The 17,369-nt window shown below is 40.9% G+C and overlaps 1 long non-coding RNA gene across 1 annotated transcript; it reads left to right on the plus strand.

Moving 5' to 3' along the window:
* The first annotated feature begins 7,859 nt into the window (after positions 1–7,859).
* LOC124676829 lies at positions 7,860–10,403 on the plus strand. The gene is made up of 3 exons (XR_006993809.1): positions 7,860–8,168; positions 8,324–9,134; positions 9,279–10,403. It is a non-coding gene; the product is annotated as an uncharacterized LOC124676829 (long non-coding RNA).
* The last annotated feature ends 6,966 nt before the right edge of the window (positions 10,404–17,369 follow it).

A 17,369-nucleotide genomic window follows, 5' to 3' on the forward strand; every position in this document is an offset into this window, starting at 1 on the left:
TCTCTACTATGTAATATTTGTTACTATGAATATACGTGGTATTAAATGCCAAAAAAAAGAATCCATTAGACCAAAGATGTTAGTGACTGGGTGGACCCACGTGAAAGTGAGAGGGCCAGCCTGGGAGGTGTTGCACTGTTGCACCTACTATATGCACGTGGAGAATTCCTAGGGTACTGAGCTATACGCTACGCCCTGTCGCTGTATGTATCTTCCCTAGTATGGGCAATGATTGATAAGACTTATTTTATCTTAGCCCGCCACATAATCTAGATATAACAAGAAAATATGATGTATAATAGATTATTTTTTAGTCTTATCTTTGCTAACAAGCATGTCCTAAATACGTGATGACATGGTAAGAGAGATTGTGCTAAGAGATCATCTTTTAATTAAGAAAAAGCAAACTCTTTTTCCAACATTTTCTTTCCTCCACCTCAGTGTTTATCCAACATACTACTGCTAAAATATAACCACCGTGTTCCTATGATTTCTCTGAGATGTTGCCCAGAATTATTCCACAACGGGAGCGCATCATCAGGAGGATTAGGATTCAAGATGTGAGGAAGGTGTCGGTGACAAGGCATCCTAATCTGTTCGTTGCGTGCGCTGCGTTCCTTTTCCCGGTAGCGGCGGAGAGCCACCGGACGGCAACGCTCGATCACCATTCACCAGGCAGGAGCGGGACATCCGTGTCCGCGCCGCTTGCATCATTAAGGGCTTAAGGCTGGGTAGCATAGCTCGGTGAAGCTGTGGTGGATAACGGTTTTGTATAGAAATATACCCTTTAAAATCACTATGTTGTCCATTCGGTTAACACTGAATTAATACAAAGATAAGCTAGCTAGAAACGATGATATCAACTGGCAAATACTCCAGTGTTAATCTTTGTATTAATAATAGTTTAATACACGGGTACGTACTTTGGCAAAGCAACAAGCTAACCGTGGTCTTTTTCGGGTCAAATTAACTTACAAGTGTATTTGAGAGAAAACTCTCGATTTGACCTCAATGGTTAGGTGGCCATACATTTTCGAGATCTCTACAAAAAGAATTGACAACTCCACAAAAGATATTTTAGGATGCTAGAATATACACGGGAACACATATATACATTGTAACTCATCTTAGTATCTGAAGATAATCCCATGTTATTTATTTATATATTTTTTAAGCTCTTTCACAGTTTAGGTGATTTGATTTGAATAACTTTTTTAATGGACAATGAATTAGAGAACATCAATATCCTAACAACAACATTGTTTAAATTACCATGACGTTTGTTTCCGTTTCCCAGTGACATTATAACTTTGTAACAAGGGACACATAATTAATTGTTGGCAATATTGCTATATGCATTATACTAATTAAAATACAATATAATATAATAAATTTATAAATTAGAAAATATTAGAAATATAAAATTTAGTATAAATATAATTTATTCTATGTGACAAAACGCTCGAAGGATTGATTTAACTGGCCTTAGATAGATAGAAATAAATCCATATGTATGACGCCCCTTTACGTTGGACTAAATAAATCATAACGGAAACCGTCACTTTAGAGTTGCGCTAGGATCAGCCAAGGAGAACAGTAACATGTACATAGTGAAAACTTTCACCGTTTGAAAGCGGTGTCCTTAATTACAACGATAGATGAGGTGCCACTTTAACTCGTATACGAAGTCGATACAACACCCCACCCGGTTGAACTACAAGCCATAAATCTACTCCTCGTAGCCTTGGACACCGGCTTCCCCATTATCATACTCCACTTCAGCAAGGTCAAAGCCATCACAAGCACCAAATTCAGAAGTACCGGATTCATCATAAGGACCGTTCTCTACCTCCTCAGAATTTTCATACATCACGGGCTCTGAAAACAACGGAGAAAGCAAGGTTGAGAACGTATATAATAAGTACTCTGCAAGTCGCTGGGGGTGGGGTGGTGTATGATTTTAAAAAGAAAACAAAAATTCAACGGCTACCGAGCCGTCCGACCGAAAACACTTTTATGAGAAATAATTTTTTGATTCCCTTTTTGTTGGAAAATTAAATCTTTATTTATGAAACTGCTGGTGCATTAGAGGAAGACCCACACGACACACTTCCAAACCCGGAAGTTAGGAGTGATATCACATTTTACTTTGATCAGAGGTGTACTGCTTTTCATTTCGATAAGGGGCGTTTTATTACTTAAGAGTGTGTACTGCTTTTTATAGCGTCACCTGGTCAATTTTGTTCATGCGCTACCGTTGCGCTTGACTAGACCAAGGGACGACCAAAACCTTTATCCAACTCGTACATCACCTCTGCTTTCCTACCTTGCCTTAATCATCAGAGGTCCACGGGTCGAGACCCTTAACCGGCGATCTCGCCATAGGATGACGACTATACCTACCCGGCTACACTCACCTTCTCACCCGTGCAGATGTAGCACGATTTTGGAATAAACTGTAACCCATAAAACAGTTTTAGGAAAACATAGGAGTCTAACGACTTGCTGGCAAGGCTTCGATCGACTGAGTTACACCGTCAGCGTCTCCTAAATATCCATTCTCGACCCTAATATTTATTTCAGAAACATTCTCAATATTGAGTCCAGTCTAACACAATCACTAAGCAACACATTTAAGCTGGGCAAATCCATTTAGCTGGCTAACAAATGATGGTACAAATGTGCTAGTGTGCTAGCGTCTCATGCCCTCATCGCGTGAGAAGGCATGAAACCAAATATTATATATACTATATATAAAAGCTGACCCCCTTTGCTCAAATTTTAGACATTTAGGTACTGTTGATTTGGGTACTGTTGATGATAACATCTCATCCAATCAAATCTCGACGTGTCAGCGATTACTACCGTAGATAGACGAGCGCTCCGTTTCAACTTTCCACACGGGTCAAAGCGGTGTGGTTACTTCTCGAATTTTCTCCGAGTCTCCATCTCTTTCTCTGTCCCGTTATCTCGAGCGGCCTCCCCATGAATCAAAACGCGAGCGATACAATATACGCACATGAGGGCTCCCGGCTGGCGGAGAAGGAGAGAAGCTGGATCAAAAAACAGCCCGAACGGGCGCTGATGTCGCCGCCGACGCCATGGGAAGCGTCCTCCGCCTGGTCGGAGGGAGCTCGCCGACGAGGTGCGCAGGCGACGGGCCTCCTGGGCGAACACAGCGTCGGAATCTCCAATGCAGTCGCTTGGGGATTCGTTTGTGGCACCGCGGTCGCTGTGTCTGGCGGTCTCCGCCTGGTCGGAGGGAGCTTGCCGACGAGGTGCGCAGGCGAGGCCTCCTGGGCGAACACGGCGCAGGGAGCCTGCCGACGAGGTGCGCAGGCGAGGCCTCCTGGGCGAACACGGCGCCGGAATCTCCGGCGCTGTCCCTTGGGGATTTGTTTGCGGGCGTGCCGCAGACATTGACCACTGCGTCCAGCTAGGCAGTCGCCCTTCCTCCCGTCCTCCGCTCCTGCCTCACCGCGATCTCGCCCAGCGGCCGTCGCCGTTTCGTGCAGAGGAAAGCAGAGGAGAGGTAGGAGTGCCACTGGCGACTCAGGTCAAAAGCCGGCGGCATGGAAACCGATCACGCCAAGATTCGACTACCACGAGATGATAGTGCCGGTGGATCCACAACACACAAGTCAGAACAGCTTCAGGGGCTCCAAGACCCCGTCCCCGCCCAGGTGACAAATTCATCTCTGATCTCTCCACCGTTCCGTACTTCATCTCTCTCCTAACTTCTCTGTTCAGTCAAGTTAGAAAATCACGTCATCACCAGTACACGATATTTCCTCTTTGAGCATTGATAGGGTGTGTTCACGGACCACACGGTCATTCGGTTTATCTTGATGTGGATGCCCACATAAACTGTGATTAAGTTCTACCTCTCTTTCGTAGTCCAAATAGATTGACGACCAACTGGTTTCATGAACTGCTGAATTTATCTTATTGCGGTCATTTCTTTGTACTACGTTGAAATTGCAGCAATATAGTTACATATAGATTTGGTGTTCTGTAAGAATTTTTTGGCAAACGTGAAAGAAAGGATTCAATTTTAGTATTATAGCAGAAATGAGTTCTCTAAAACATGGCCATGCACTTTTTAGATCTGTGGATGGTTAGATTTTTACAATGCTTTAGTACCTGCTTCTTTCCCTCTACTGTTTTCAGAGAACAGAGATATTCATCCTACAACGAAATCAATATATAATATAGTGAACTCATTCATTTCCCTTGAGTCCTTTCATGTCTAGATTATTTGCAACCTAACTGAATCTACAGAAATATTCATGTGTGGTCAATCCCATTTCTTTGTCTGCACCTATGCGTTTCCATTTAGTACAAAAAAGTAGTCCCTATCTTTTACTTCCTTCCCTTTCTGTAAGAATATAGGAAATTGCATGACACCGATGAGGGATCAGTTTGAAACTTATTTGGTAGTGATTCTTATTGTCAATGCACCTTTAATAATTGGTGTCTAGCTTTATTTAGTTTACTTTGACCTACTTAATATGTCGTATCTGCTTACGTCTGGCTGCTCATTTTCCTGTTCTATTAATGTAATGGTGGTTCTTTCATCTGAGGTTTCAACCAGCATGTTCTGGCTTGGAAGTCTGTTCATATTTTTGATTCAGAACATCAAAGCATGGAGCACCATGTGCCAGGGCTCTAAAGTATACAAACGGTTGCTTATTTGATGGCCTTCTATATGATGCATCTGTTTGTGGTCTGAATAAGAACTAATATGATGGCGCCAACAAGTAGCAGTGTTAGTTCAGTTGTACAGCATATGTTTGACATATGCAACTTAGTCAGTATTATTTGCTACTCTTTGTCATGGAGCAAAAACAGAAACCTTATTAATAGCAGCCTGGCTATTCCAATAGACTCCATTTCTTGAATGAATTTAATTAGTTCCTTACTTCTTGGTACCTATCTAACATCACTGCTCTTTTACTTTGTGCTTTTGTCTTGCAGCCAACCGTTTAAAAGTGATATGCTCAATGGTGAGTTTTCCAGTTCTTGGTGCAGGTGTCTGGACTTCGTAGATTTGTAATCACCGTGGGGAGTAAATTTAGACTCTGCACAGCATGTCGTTTTGATATCTTTCCTTTTTCAATTATGTGCTATAATGTTTGGTGAGGTATCATCTTAGTATAGTCAGGCGCATCCGGTTGGTCACCGTTGCATCCATATATACATTGTGCGGAAGACATCGCCTATGGCTTCTGTCCAAGATAGATCAACCAGTATGCTCCAGCTCCTTGGTCCCTTGTGGTGAGAGCTAGGTATGCTATCTCTTTCTGATCACAATTATCTTATCCGTGAGTAAAAGGGAACTTTGGTTTATTCGGAAATTAATGGACGGAGTTCCCCTGCAAAGTAGCATTCAATTTTTTCACCAATCGGTGTGACACTCCATGCAATTGTTGATGGGTGAATTACAATGGATAAAACTGCCTTTTATCAACGTTGGCTACTTATTTGTTAAGAGCTCTATATATACTATCGATGTCTGAAATTGTGTTGATCAAATTAGCCAAGTCATATGCTTGAATAAATTTATAGTCAACATGCTAATCCTTTGCTCATATGCTACATAGAATAATATTATATATAAATGCGGACAGAAACCACATGTCATTGTTTATCTCTTCATTAGCAGAATTTATCACCTTCATATAGATGCAAGTTAAAGTGTTTTTACTTTGTTGCATAAAAGATGCGTTCAGAGTTTTACCCATTATTTTTTTAGAGAGCATTTTTGTTGGGCTGCCTTTTGATGGGATGTTTCAGTTTCCCTGCCGTTCCTTATTTTAGATGTTAGCTCATGGTAGTCTGCGCCAGGTATGTTCAATTTGTGTGTCCCCTGTTTCAGGTTTGTGTACTTATTTGTGTGTTCTTTGATTTATTTGTGCATAATATATGCATCGCCATCTATTACTGTGGTTTTACAGGTAATGTTTAAAGTCTAATTCCATTCCTATTTCATGAACAAAATTCGTACTGTCATCTTCAAGTGGTACTGAGCTTCGATTTAGTAAAGCTGCAATTAAGCAATTTAACAAGTTTACGTTCATATCTCTCCGTACAACCAGACCAATTTAAATACTGCTCCTTTTGACTTCTTTTTCACCGTTCTATTTTATTTTCATTTAGATTTAAAATAATGCTTATTATTATTTTTGTTACAAAATTGGCTGAACCATAGATACATCCATTTTCATATGGTACTGATACGATTGTACTGCAAGTCTGCATATTCATGAGGCATAGGTTGAGGATTCAGACGTCAGTGATGTATCATGCATGTTTTTCATATTCAAATCGTTTAAGCTTTTCACTCTGCAGCTAAAAGGTGTTGTTTGTAATGGCATTATTTTGGATGCATGTGCCATTTGCCACGATGTTCTTCTTTGTGCTTTGGATTCTTTTAATTCTCTTACAGTGGGACTCATGTCTTACTGTGTATTTTCTCGACTTCTGATAGATGTTGTCCTTTTTTTGTGTCAGATCACAACTTATATTTTACTGATTAGTAATTCAGCACTTCCTAATGCTTTTACAGTGTGGCTTTCGCCTGACAGTTGAAAATCATGTTGCTGGACAAGCATTGAGGGACCTTGGATGCTGAGGTATATAAGGTGCTCTGCTTGGTTAGGAATTTTCCACATCGTGATGGTAGTATTCGAAGAATTGGTGTTTGGTTGCATCTACTTATATCATGTAGCAGTTGTAGCTTGCGTCCGCATGAGTTTTTTTGTACTGGAAAGTCCAAAATCACTGAGTGTTTCGGCTTGCTCCTACGTTGGCAGTTATATTCTACATCCTGTAATCGATGTGGAAGTGTTATATGTGTTTTCCCTTTAAAGTTTAAACTACTGCTGATTTGTGTAACTTCTATGTTTCAAGTTTTTTTCTCTTCTTGAGATAATATCATCCTCTATTTTTCACCTCACAGTCTCATCATTGTTGACAACGATTTCCAGGGCCGAGCCCAAATTCCTTATTAAAACGTCCAGGTTCCTTTTAGATGAAAAAACAAATCAGCATCTCATCGTCAAAAATCTTACCACAACGGGCGCGGCGTGTCGCCGCGCTGAAACTTCCTAGTACTATATATAAAAGTTGAACCCATCTGCTGAAATCTTAGAGTTTCAAGCACTGTAGATGGTAGCTTTTATCCAATCAAATTTTAACACGTCGGCAATTTTTCTCTGTAGATGAACGAAGGCTTTGCGTCTGGGTCTTTCGATCTCAGCGGTCTCAGCGGTCAAACCGGTGATGTACCCCACGTTCCCACGATGACACGTTGCTTGCCACAACCTTTTCCTCCTATCTGTCTCCGGAAACGTCCCGTGCTCTCCTTTTCTGCCATTTTCTCTGACCCTCCCACCTTCTCAGCTTGGGAGTGGACTGTGGAGCAGCGAGCGTTACAGCCTAACATCAAGAGGCGGTGCAGGCGGACCTGCTTGAGCGACCAGGTCGAGGCGGCAGGGAATGGCGGCCGGCGTTGAGGTCAACCAGAGCTTGGCCGGAGCAAGCTGCTGGTGAGGTGTACCCGGCGTGGTCGCGGACGTCCGCGTCCAGCGGCGGCCGCCACGGGAGTCAGAAAGTCGTGGTCGTCAGCCGGGACAACGACGGTCAGCGTCGGCTCACGCACGTCCCTGACGCGGCTTCTGCGTTCGCCAGATGCGGATGCAAAGGCGTCGGGGTGCCCTGCACCCGGAGGAGGCGAGCGAGGTTGTCCACCACTCCACCGGCGGCAAATTGACGGTGGACGGAATCAGTCCCCTAGGGACGGCGATGCTCATCCGAGCTGCCTGTAACTCGCGGTCCCTATCTCCCCCTGGCCCCCACTCCCACCCGACCCAGCTCCATCGGCGCAAGCCCTATGCGGCAATCTTCCTCCGTCACCTCATCTACTTCGGGGATGCCGTTCCCTGCTTCTGCTGCTACCCTGGGCATCGCGGATGACATTGACAAAGTGGTCGTAGTGGTAGGCGAGGAGGACGACCTGAGGAGCCATGTATTCTGGCTGCGACCAGTGAAGTGCAGCGCGACAGAGGCACTCCAGAAGTGGACTGGCGAGGGCCGCCCTTGCGCCAGATCTCCACTGCATTACCCGAGATCTCAGTTGCGGCAGTTGATACAAGCACGCCCTTGAGGTATGTTTGAGTTTGGCTGATTCAATTTTGGTTTGTTTTGTTCCCATGTCAAATAAGAACTTCAACTTTCTTCCCCTGAAATCGCCTACTGCAGAATATCATGTGAAGGGCCAAAATCTGATTTCAGCTGTGTCTTGCTGTACGAATTTGTGCAGGCTTCAGGAAGATGTCGCCAGGAGACTGGTGGAGCGTGTTTTCGACTTGCAAGGAGAATTGATGAATGTTTCTAGGTGCACGCCACAGTTTCAGTCTTCCAAATAAATTCCAGTCGTGGATTGGTATAGCAATCTACACGATTCTTGTGTTTCTAGGCGCACGTCACAGTTTCAGTCTTGCATAGAGAATGGCTTCTCCATCTGTGGTTCACTCTATTGTGTTTTGAGGTTTCTGAATTTTCTCGGAGTGACCATCTTCCTGGCCCTTATAACTCTGTTATTTGTTATGTTGTCCATTAAATTTTAGTTCAAACGATCCACAGGGGGAGCTGGTTATGGGATTCAGAAGGACAAACACTACATGTAGCTTCTGTTACAGTTCATCTACACTCGGTTAATTGAAAGGATGATTGAATGCAGATTCAAGTGTGCTATTTGTTTCCTGTCTGTCTGATGAAGTATTATTGTGAAATGCCTCCAGGCTGGACAATTTGGATCCTCTGCTGCCTCCTTTTAACTCTTGTGCTCTGCTTTCTACTATGTTGGAGTTTTCATCAGCAAAAATTAGATAATCATCCCACTTCCCATGCTTGGCATCAAATACAGAATTATTGAATTGGCTCTTCTACCGAACATTGTTGTTTACTTTATCTATGTTGACCAGCTATTTCTTCAAAGAATTATGGCCAGCTATTTCTTCAAAGAACGACCAACAAAGCCTGGGGCATGATATATTTCGCATCTAATTATAGCTGGAATAGATTGCGCCCCATAGTGATTGACTAATCCACACGGCTTCAATACAACAACGGTAAGACATAGTTCTTCCAGATCATTTATTCTCTCTTATTTCTTTTGGCTTTTATTTAAAATAAGAGGAATATTTTGGTTTGACATGTAGTAAATGAAACCATTGTTTACTAACTTCTTGCTCTTTCTTTGGGGGGCAATACAGCCATTTTGAAGGGCAATCGAACTACATTATGTTCTATAACATATGGTTATGCAGGATGATATTATAGTCCCTAAGCTCACTGGTTATAGCACGAATTCAGTAGAAAAATGCATACTTATTGGAGAATTTCATTTCTGTGGAGCAGTTCATGCTTAATAAGTTTTCTACTTGGGAGGAGCTACCTGAACTTGCAAAGTTTATGAATGAATGTTCTCACTGGAGACTCAAACAATCTTCCATTTTCTTGAAGTTGCCAAGCCATGTACATCAGTAAATGACCTGTAGGTTTAGCCAGACGAGCACAGCAAGATTGGAACTCTGCAATTGTTGTGTGTGGTATGTATTTCTTAATATAGTTTACCATTTTTTAAAACTGTTTATATCAGTTCCCTTTGTAGTTGTTTCTCCGAAACTACATTTAATATTATTTTCCAGTTTTGTATCATCTTGCCTAAACACACAGATGAAGATTTGGCTGTTGTAGTTTGTTCACACTTCACAGTATTCCAAACGACATTTTACTTTTTTACACATGAAGGGTGATTTTGCACGCGGTTTATCTGAGTAGGTATTCTCACTTAGTCCATCTGATAACATGATTAAATTTCCCTCATTGTTAACACTTTATAGCGTAACTGAATTTGATCACAAGAGGTGTGAATTCAGGATTTATTTCTGTACCTGTGTGAAGGATATATCATCCACAATGCACTAATACAGTGAGAAAATTAATTTGTTTGGAAGGTGATTTTTTTCCTTTGTCTGCAGCTGAAAGAAAAGAAAGCAAGATAAGTAAAGAATAAAACTGTCGTTGAAATTGCAAACCTAATCTGAATGCTCTGCTAAACCAGAGGTCGGTGTTTCCTAAAAAAAGAGTTCAGCGGAGAAACTAATGGACACTAAAAGATCTTTCCCATTTTGTGCTACTTAGTTCTCCATGCAATTCGATTAGGTTAGCTACATATCTGGCAATAGAATTATTTGCATATCCAGTCTTTAATAGTGACAGTTTTGAAATTGAACTCTTTGAGGGTAAATCTTTGCTTGCTCTCAAGCTGAATTCGAAGAAAGCAAACACACTAAGAAACCGATGGACAGTGAAAGATCATGGGTTGTCAGAATTTTCCATCCTATTCATAGTTTATGACATGTTAGAAAGCAAACACACTAAGAAACCGATGGACAATGAAAGATCATGAGTCGTCAGAATTTTCTATCCTATTCTTATTTTATGACATGTTGAACTATGAAAAAAAAGTGCTTGAAAGCTCAGAAACAAGAGGCTGCTCTTCGTCGGTGACTCAATCAACAGAAGCAAATGGGTCTCCCTGGTGTGCATGGCTGAGTCCTCAATTCCTGAAGGTCTCAAGGCGCGTGTTTAAGGACCCTTTATATCCTTAAAGACGCATATTTGATTCTCTGAATATTGAAATTCACAGAACATAGGAGGCATGCATAACACTTTCTGCCAGCTGATTTATACACATTCTGGCCGCCGCTGATACTGGAATCAAGCAACAACAATCCGATAATCTACCGGGTGGATCGAGTACCAGATCACAAGGTATAAAAATATGAAGAAGCATTCCAGTATATATCTAAAGGAACGGTGAAGCAGAAAGCCAATATGAGGATGAAGGTCATGTAAGTATATTTCCTTTGCTTCATAGTATATATTCATACGTATGATGTTACAGTTAAGTCAACACATACCTGAACTGATCAAAACTCTCCACCATGTTCAGTGATCAGGTATGCCTTATTTGACGATGGTGAAGCAAAGCTAGACGAAGTGGAGATGTTCTAACGTTTCAAGATCACTCTTAAGAAGCTAACTGATTAGCTGGGAATGAACATCAGCAAAAAGACTAAAATCTATTTCGCTGGCTCATCACCTAACCATACTGGTGAGACGGTAAAGTACAACTGATCTTTTTATCTATCAAACGTTAAATCCGATTACCGACACATTAAATTTCTTTTGAAGATACTGCATACTTTGTTTCGTTCTTCACAGGAAAGCAAACATACACCTCTGCTGATAAAATGGCAGTTGTCCTCACCGTTTCTTGGAGAAGAGTAGCCTTCGCTACTATAACCACGGCAGTGCTACTGCGAGTTTCTGGAACAAATAGAAAAAAACTTAAACACAACGATGAAACAATATCTCATGGAAAATTGATTTTTTCAAGGAAAGCGTGTGGGATGGAGACGACAGCAAGTGCTTGAACAAGGCGTGGCCAATCCCTGATGCTGGGTACAAAGGGGCGATCATAGCTGGTGTTGGAATCTGGGACGTCGATGCCTTTCTTCTCCGGTGTTCTGAAGATATCTCCAGACTTATCCATCATGCTGCAGTCTTGGAGAAGAGTAGCCTTCGCTACTATAACCACGGCAGTGCTACTGCGAGTTTCTGGAACAAATAGAAAAAAACTTAAACACAACGATGAAACAATATCTCATGGAAAATTGATTTTTTCAAGGAAAGCGTGTGGGATGGAGACGACAGCAAGTGCTTGAACAAGGCGTGGCCAATCCCTGATGCTGGGTACAAAGGGGCGATCATAGACTGCAGCATGATGGATAAGTCTGGAGATATCTTCAGAACACCGGAGAAGAAAGGCATCGACGTCCCAGATTCCAACACCAGCTCTACATGGGTTGTACACATTGTTGTTTCACTGGTGCTGTTGACATATGGAACCGATGTCAATCACTGACGCACAATGAATGAATCAACAAGAAAGAAAACTCTTGCATCATCTCTGTACATAATCTACTTTTGACTTGACTATGAAAAATATACCCTGTAGAATCAATCTTCCCTCTATTGTATTTTTATTTTTATTTTTTCCCATCAACGTAGTCCTACCATAGACTAATGCAATCTAACCTCTATTGTATCTTATTTGGGATAAGTGATCCTATGGATTATGTGACTGAATCTGGATATATTATGATATATAATCTTTGCTTCTACGCGTGAACTACTTCAATCCAACATTAGCTTTAGGTTTTGCGAACATCAATTTCAACCCACGGGCGCGGCGTGCGCCGCGCCAACACTTCCTAGTCCCTATCAAATGTGAATGTGTACCTCTACCGAACATAGGAAAATTTAATTATACGGTTATTCGGTTCTTCTCTAGTACACCATTCCCAATCCCCTCTTCCTAGGGCATCTCCAAAGGGCAACGCAAATCGGACACTTGTGGCCGCACGTTGTCCGTTTTCGTTAGCCCACGGACGCGAAAGTCGATACATGTGCTATGTTTATTACATGATAAAAGTGATAATCTTGTTTGTTCATGGTAGCATGTTTGATAATCAAACATCATATAAAAGTACTTATAACTATGCTATGTTAATTCTTAGTACAAGATTTTATGGAGTTTTTCCTATCTTGTGGAGTATAAGAGAGATGTGTTGCATCATCTCTATGCTAGGACGTGATGCCCATATGAATGCTTATTAAACACATACTGAATTTCCATCAATATTATCTCATTAATTGATGAATTGTTATTATTCACTACAACTTAAAAAAGGAGTGGACAAGTGAACCCATGAACCCCGGTCCTATTTTAATCATAAGAAAAAAAACATTTTCATTACATTTATCATACTTTCTATTTGCAGCAATATTTTAATCCGAAAATAAATAAAAAAATTAGTTTACTTTTCACACAAAAAACCTCAAAACAAATATCTCTATATTGCATTTACTTAGTTTATTTAGTTTACTTTATTTTTAGTAATATGAAACATTGTGGTTAACAACCACATGGTGAAGTTGGGGACATAAGGCAATTTCTTTACTTTGCCTTAGTCAATTTCCCGAGAGTTCGAAATAAACCCTCGAGTTACCTTTGTGTAAAAAATTATTCGCTGACCACAACACTCTGCTCTGGAGTCCCAACGTCATCATGCAACCGTTTATATTCATCCACTCATCCATGGAAAAAAAGAAGACAACATGTATACGTGACATCCGCTCATTCCCAAAACCAAATGGGAACGCATGGGTCGTGACAAGGCGAGGCGGGAGACGAAGGAGAAGCACTTGTGTAGGCGTCATTTTCTCGTAATCATATAACAAGCGTGCCTCCCTTATAAGAGCATCTCTAGTGGCTCCTCTATATGATCCTCTAAATGTGTATAGATGACCATGAGCTAAAAAAACGCTTCCAGTGGCTCATCTAAATGGCCATCTAAATATAGAGGACCATCCATTTCCTCTACTCATCCTCCAAATTTGGAGGACGGAGCGAGGACCATCCAAAGCAAAATCCTTCCCAGCGCACACGTCCTCACACACCTCTGAGATCAAGAGGTCCACTTGACAGTGACTATCAAAAATATAGATGGTCTAGATATAGACGTTCCACTGAAAAACTTAGAACATTTAAAAGGGAATCTTTATAGATGGTCATCTATATGGAGATATAGAGGTCCTCATTTAGAGGAACCACTAGAGATGCTCTAAGGATGTCAAACTCGTTTTGAATTAGCAACATGGGACTAAAGTTATTTCATCTCTGAGATTTGTAAGAATGAATTAAAATAGGATATGGGCATGGGACAATTTATTTGAAATTCCAACATATTTTCTAGGCATCGACCTTTTCTATGGTTGGTGACAAACACATGCAGGACACGAATCTGGACGGACAAGTGCCACAACATGTGTATGGAACGAGAGTTGTTAAAACTAGCACACTGGAAGATTAATCGGTCTCGAGGGTGAAGTCAAAGGCAATGGAAACTTGCATGGTCGTCGTGGCCATTAGTGGAACTTACTAACGAGCTTGGGCCAGACTTAGAAAACTTGACCCTTGGGGAGTTGTTCGCCGGTTGGGGCATAGTTTCAAAGGTTCAACTGGCAAACAAGACCAGATTATCTCCATCTAGGATTCCTGGTCCTTACCGAACGAGCTATATCCAATTTATGGAATTGATACACCATTTAACTGAAATTGAGGACATGGTCACGTGGAACTGGGACCAGGATGGGACATACTCGGTTCGATCGACGTACTCAGATACAAGTTATTCGCTTGGCTTGCGGCTAGGAATTACGGGATCTTCAGCGGGGGATTGGAGGTGGGAGGTCGTTCCTCACATTAGGAGTCGAGCAAGTGAAAGCGAGAAAGGCTCTTATGTTGTAGTCCTGCCCGAGAGTGCGGGCGAGAAATTGACGAGGTTGAAGGCTTGAGAGTATTCCATCTGCTGTATTCAGGGTGGCATGTAGGTTAGCACGTGAACACGTTAGTTTTCTTGTACCCTTTTGGGGTTGTGTTAGCCGCTCAATTGTTATGAAAATATCACGCCTTTCTACGAATATTTTTTTATTAAAATTGAGAACGACTGGTAGTGGTGATTTCTGAATTTGATTTTTTTTTTTTTGCACCGGAAGCTTGAACGACGCTCGCTTGCTTCGACACACACACTGACATGCACACACGTCTCACCTCCTCACGTTTGGTTTTAAAATTTGTTCGTATTTCGATTTAATAGATTCAGTTGTTGTCATAACGAAAAAAAGATGGGAGACTGAAAAATTGACCCGTGAGAAGGCACATGCTCCTGACAAGGGCTCTGCAACCACCGCTCCCTAGCTATTTCGTGAACGTTTTGCTCGTGCTCTTGTGACATTGCACGTACAGGTGGAGCTGAACATGGCATGCAGATAGATGTACCCGTGCAGCTCATAATTCTGGAAAATCTCGCCTTTAGCCTGTGCTCTTGTCACTGTAGATGTTCCTTCGTCAGTTGGATGCGAGAGAAAACTCCCGTTTCTCTTATCCTAAAATCATGGCAGTAGAGTAGCGAGATGGCTTAACGAACGATCGCTCGTGACGAGCTCTGCTCAGTTGTCCATGTCAATGTCGATCGTGCCGCGCGCAGTTGTTGCCGGTCCTGGCCTAACGTACGTTGGCTAGGACTGCACGTACGTGAGTAGTTACCTAGCATATGGACCCCTGCCTCGATCGATCGCTCTATAAGTGCAGGCCTATCTCTCTCCCGCTCCACGGAAAAATCGTGGCGACAGTAAGCACGACAGCGTGAATCGACGGCGAGTGACCGGCGACGACATCGTGCCACAAAGAGACGATCTATCGCAGCGGCGCCGGCCGGCAAGCGTGTGTATGTAGCTGGTTAACTGAGCAACGATTTGGTGACTGGTGAGGTCGCCCTTTCTTTCAGATCATTTCCAGCGCGCGCCATTGACAAAGAGGACAATTACCTATGCAAAACGTATGTGTGCAGCCACAAATAGTACACGGTTTACAATTTTACATTGATCCATAGCATATTTGATACTAGTAACTTTTTTTTGTCTCAACTCTATAATAGGTAGTCGAGTAATTTAGAAATCACAATCTCATCTTTAAATGAGCCGAGTTCGCACAAGTTAATTAAACTTGGCCTAAGCTCACATGAAAATTCGAGTGAGCTCAAACAAAGTCGATAGGGATGAAGGTCGGCGCTCAAGCAGTTGGGGCACAACCCCGCGGGCCCCGTGTTACTAGTTGGGCCGCGGCCCAACATAAGGTAAGATGTTTTTTTTTCGTTTTTTCTGTTGTTTCTTTTCTTTTTAAAATAGAAATTATTTTTTAATTCTGAAAATATTTCTGATTCAAAACAAATTTTAAATGTAAACATTTTTAAAAATATGAACATTTTCATATTTGGACAATTTTCAAATTTGAATATTTTCTGAAAAAATTATTTTTTAAAAATCTAAATATTTTTCAAATTTGAATAATTTACAAATTTGAACATTTTTAAAAATGAAATCATTTTTTTGAAATCCGAACTTTTTTCAGATTTGAATAATTTTTAAATTTGATTTTTTTAAAAAAGATATAATTTATAGAAAATCAGAACAATTTTCAAATTCGAGCATTTTTCAGATTTGAAATTTTTCTAAAAAGGTAAAGAAACAGAAAAGAAAAAATATAACAGAACAGAGAAAACTATTAAAAAAACAACTAACACCCGAACTGGGCCGGCCCATACCTAGTTGGTGTGTTGGACGGCCAAAAATTACAGGGTGCATCACTGTGCACAAGTTACCTTTTAAACTTGTTCCACGGGGTGTCACACACATGCAAGAGAAAATCAAAATGGACCCGGGAGCTATGCGTAGGTCCGCCCCTGGGCTGCCTGGAACTTTAGGAGCTATTACCGAACAAGCTAGTGCGAGGCAGTGTCAAGGATCTTAGTTCGTTAAAAAATCTGAGTTTGGCTCCTTTATCGTTTTGGAGTATTTTTGATCATATATGAATGTGTACTGAACTAATAATATACTTTCTCCGATCCATAATAAGTGCAGAGATTTATTTATTATAAAGTTAGAGGGAGTAGTAAATTTGATTTAAGACATAACAACAAAATAGAGCTAAGCCTTTGTATTGCGATCAAAACTAGAATGACCGTATTACTCCTTCCATTCACACAATTAGTTCGTATTCAGAGTTTCGTTAAAGTTAAACTTATAAACTTTGAGTGAACATTTAGGAAAAAATATCAACATGTGCAATGTAAAATCGATAGTATTATAATCTTCATAAACTAGATTTTTATATTATATGCCTTTGATATTTTTCAAACATTCTTGATCCAACTTGATAAACCTTGACTTTGACTAAATCGAGAACGCAAAGTAAATACAAGCGGAGGGAGTATCTCACTAGTCATTATGCATTGTAAGTACGAATGATGTAATACTTTCTTCTTTTTTATTATTACTGAGGTAAATGGTTACACTAATTTAACACTAGTACTATGGTTAGCCAAACAATCTACAACCTTATTTTGTTTACCATCAATCTTTTGGAAAAGAGATCACCGTGAGGCCCATGTGAGGTGTTTAAACAATAATTGATAGATGTTGTCAAATTGAGCACCTGAAAGGATAATGATAGTACCTCTGCATGGGGATGTAAGACCCTTTGAAATTTGAGACCAAACTTTGACCATGAATTTACATATAACGATATAAATTATATATTACATAAATTATATATAGCAATATATCCATTTTCTCAAAAAGCTTTTACTACAGTTTTTATGAAAACAATTTAT

This window comes from Lolium rigidum, chromosome 7, assembly GCF_022539505.1.
Source record: "Lolium rigidum isolate FL_2022 chromosome 7, APGP_CSIRO_Lrig_0.1, whole genome shotgun sequence".
NCBI classification, from domain to species: domain Eukaryota; kingdom Viridiplantae; phylum Streptophyta; class Magnoliopsida; order Poales; family Poaceae; genus Lolium; species Lolium rigidum.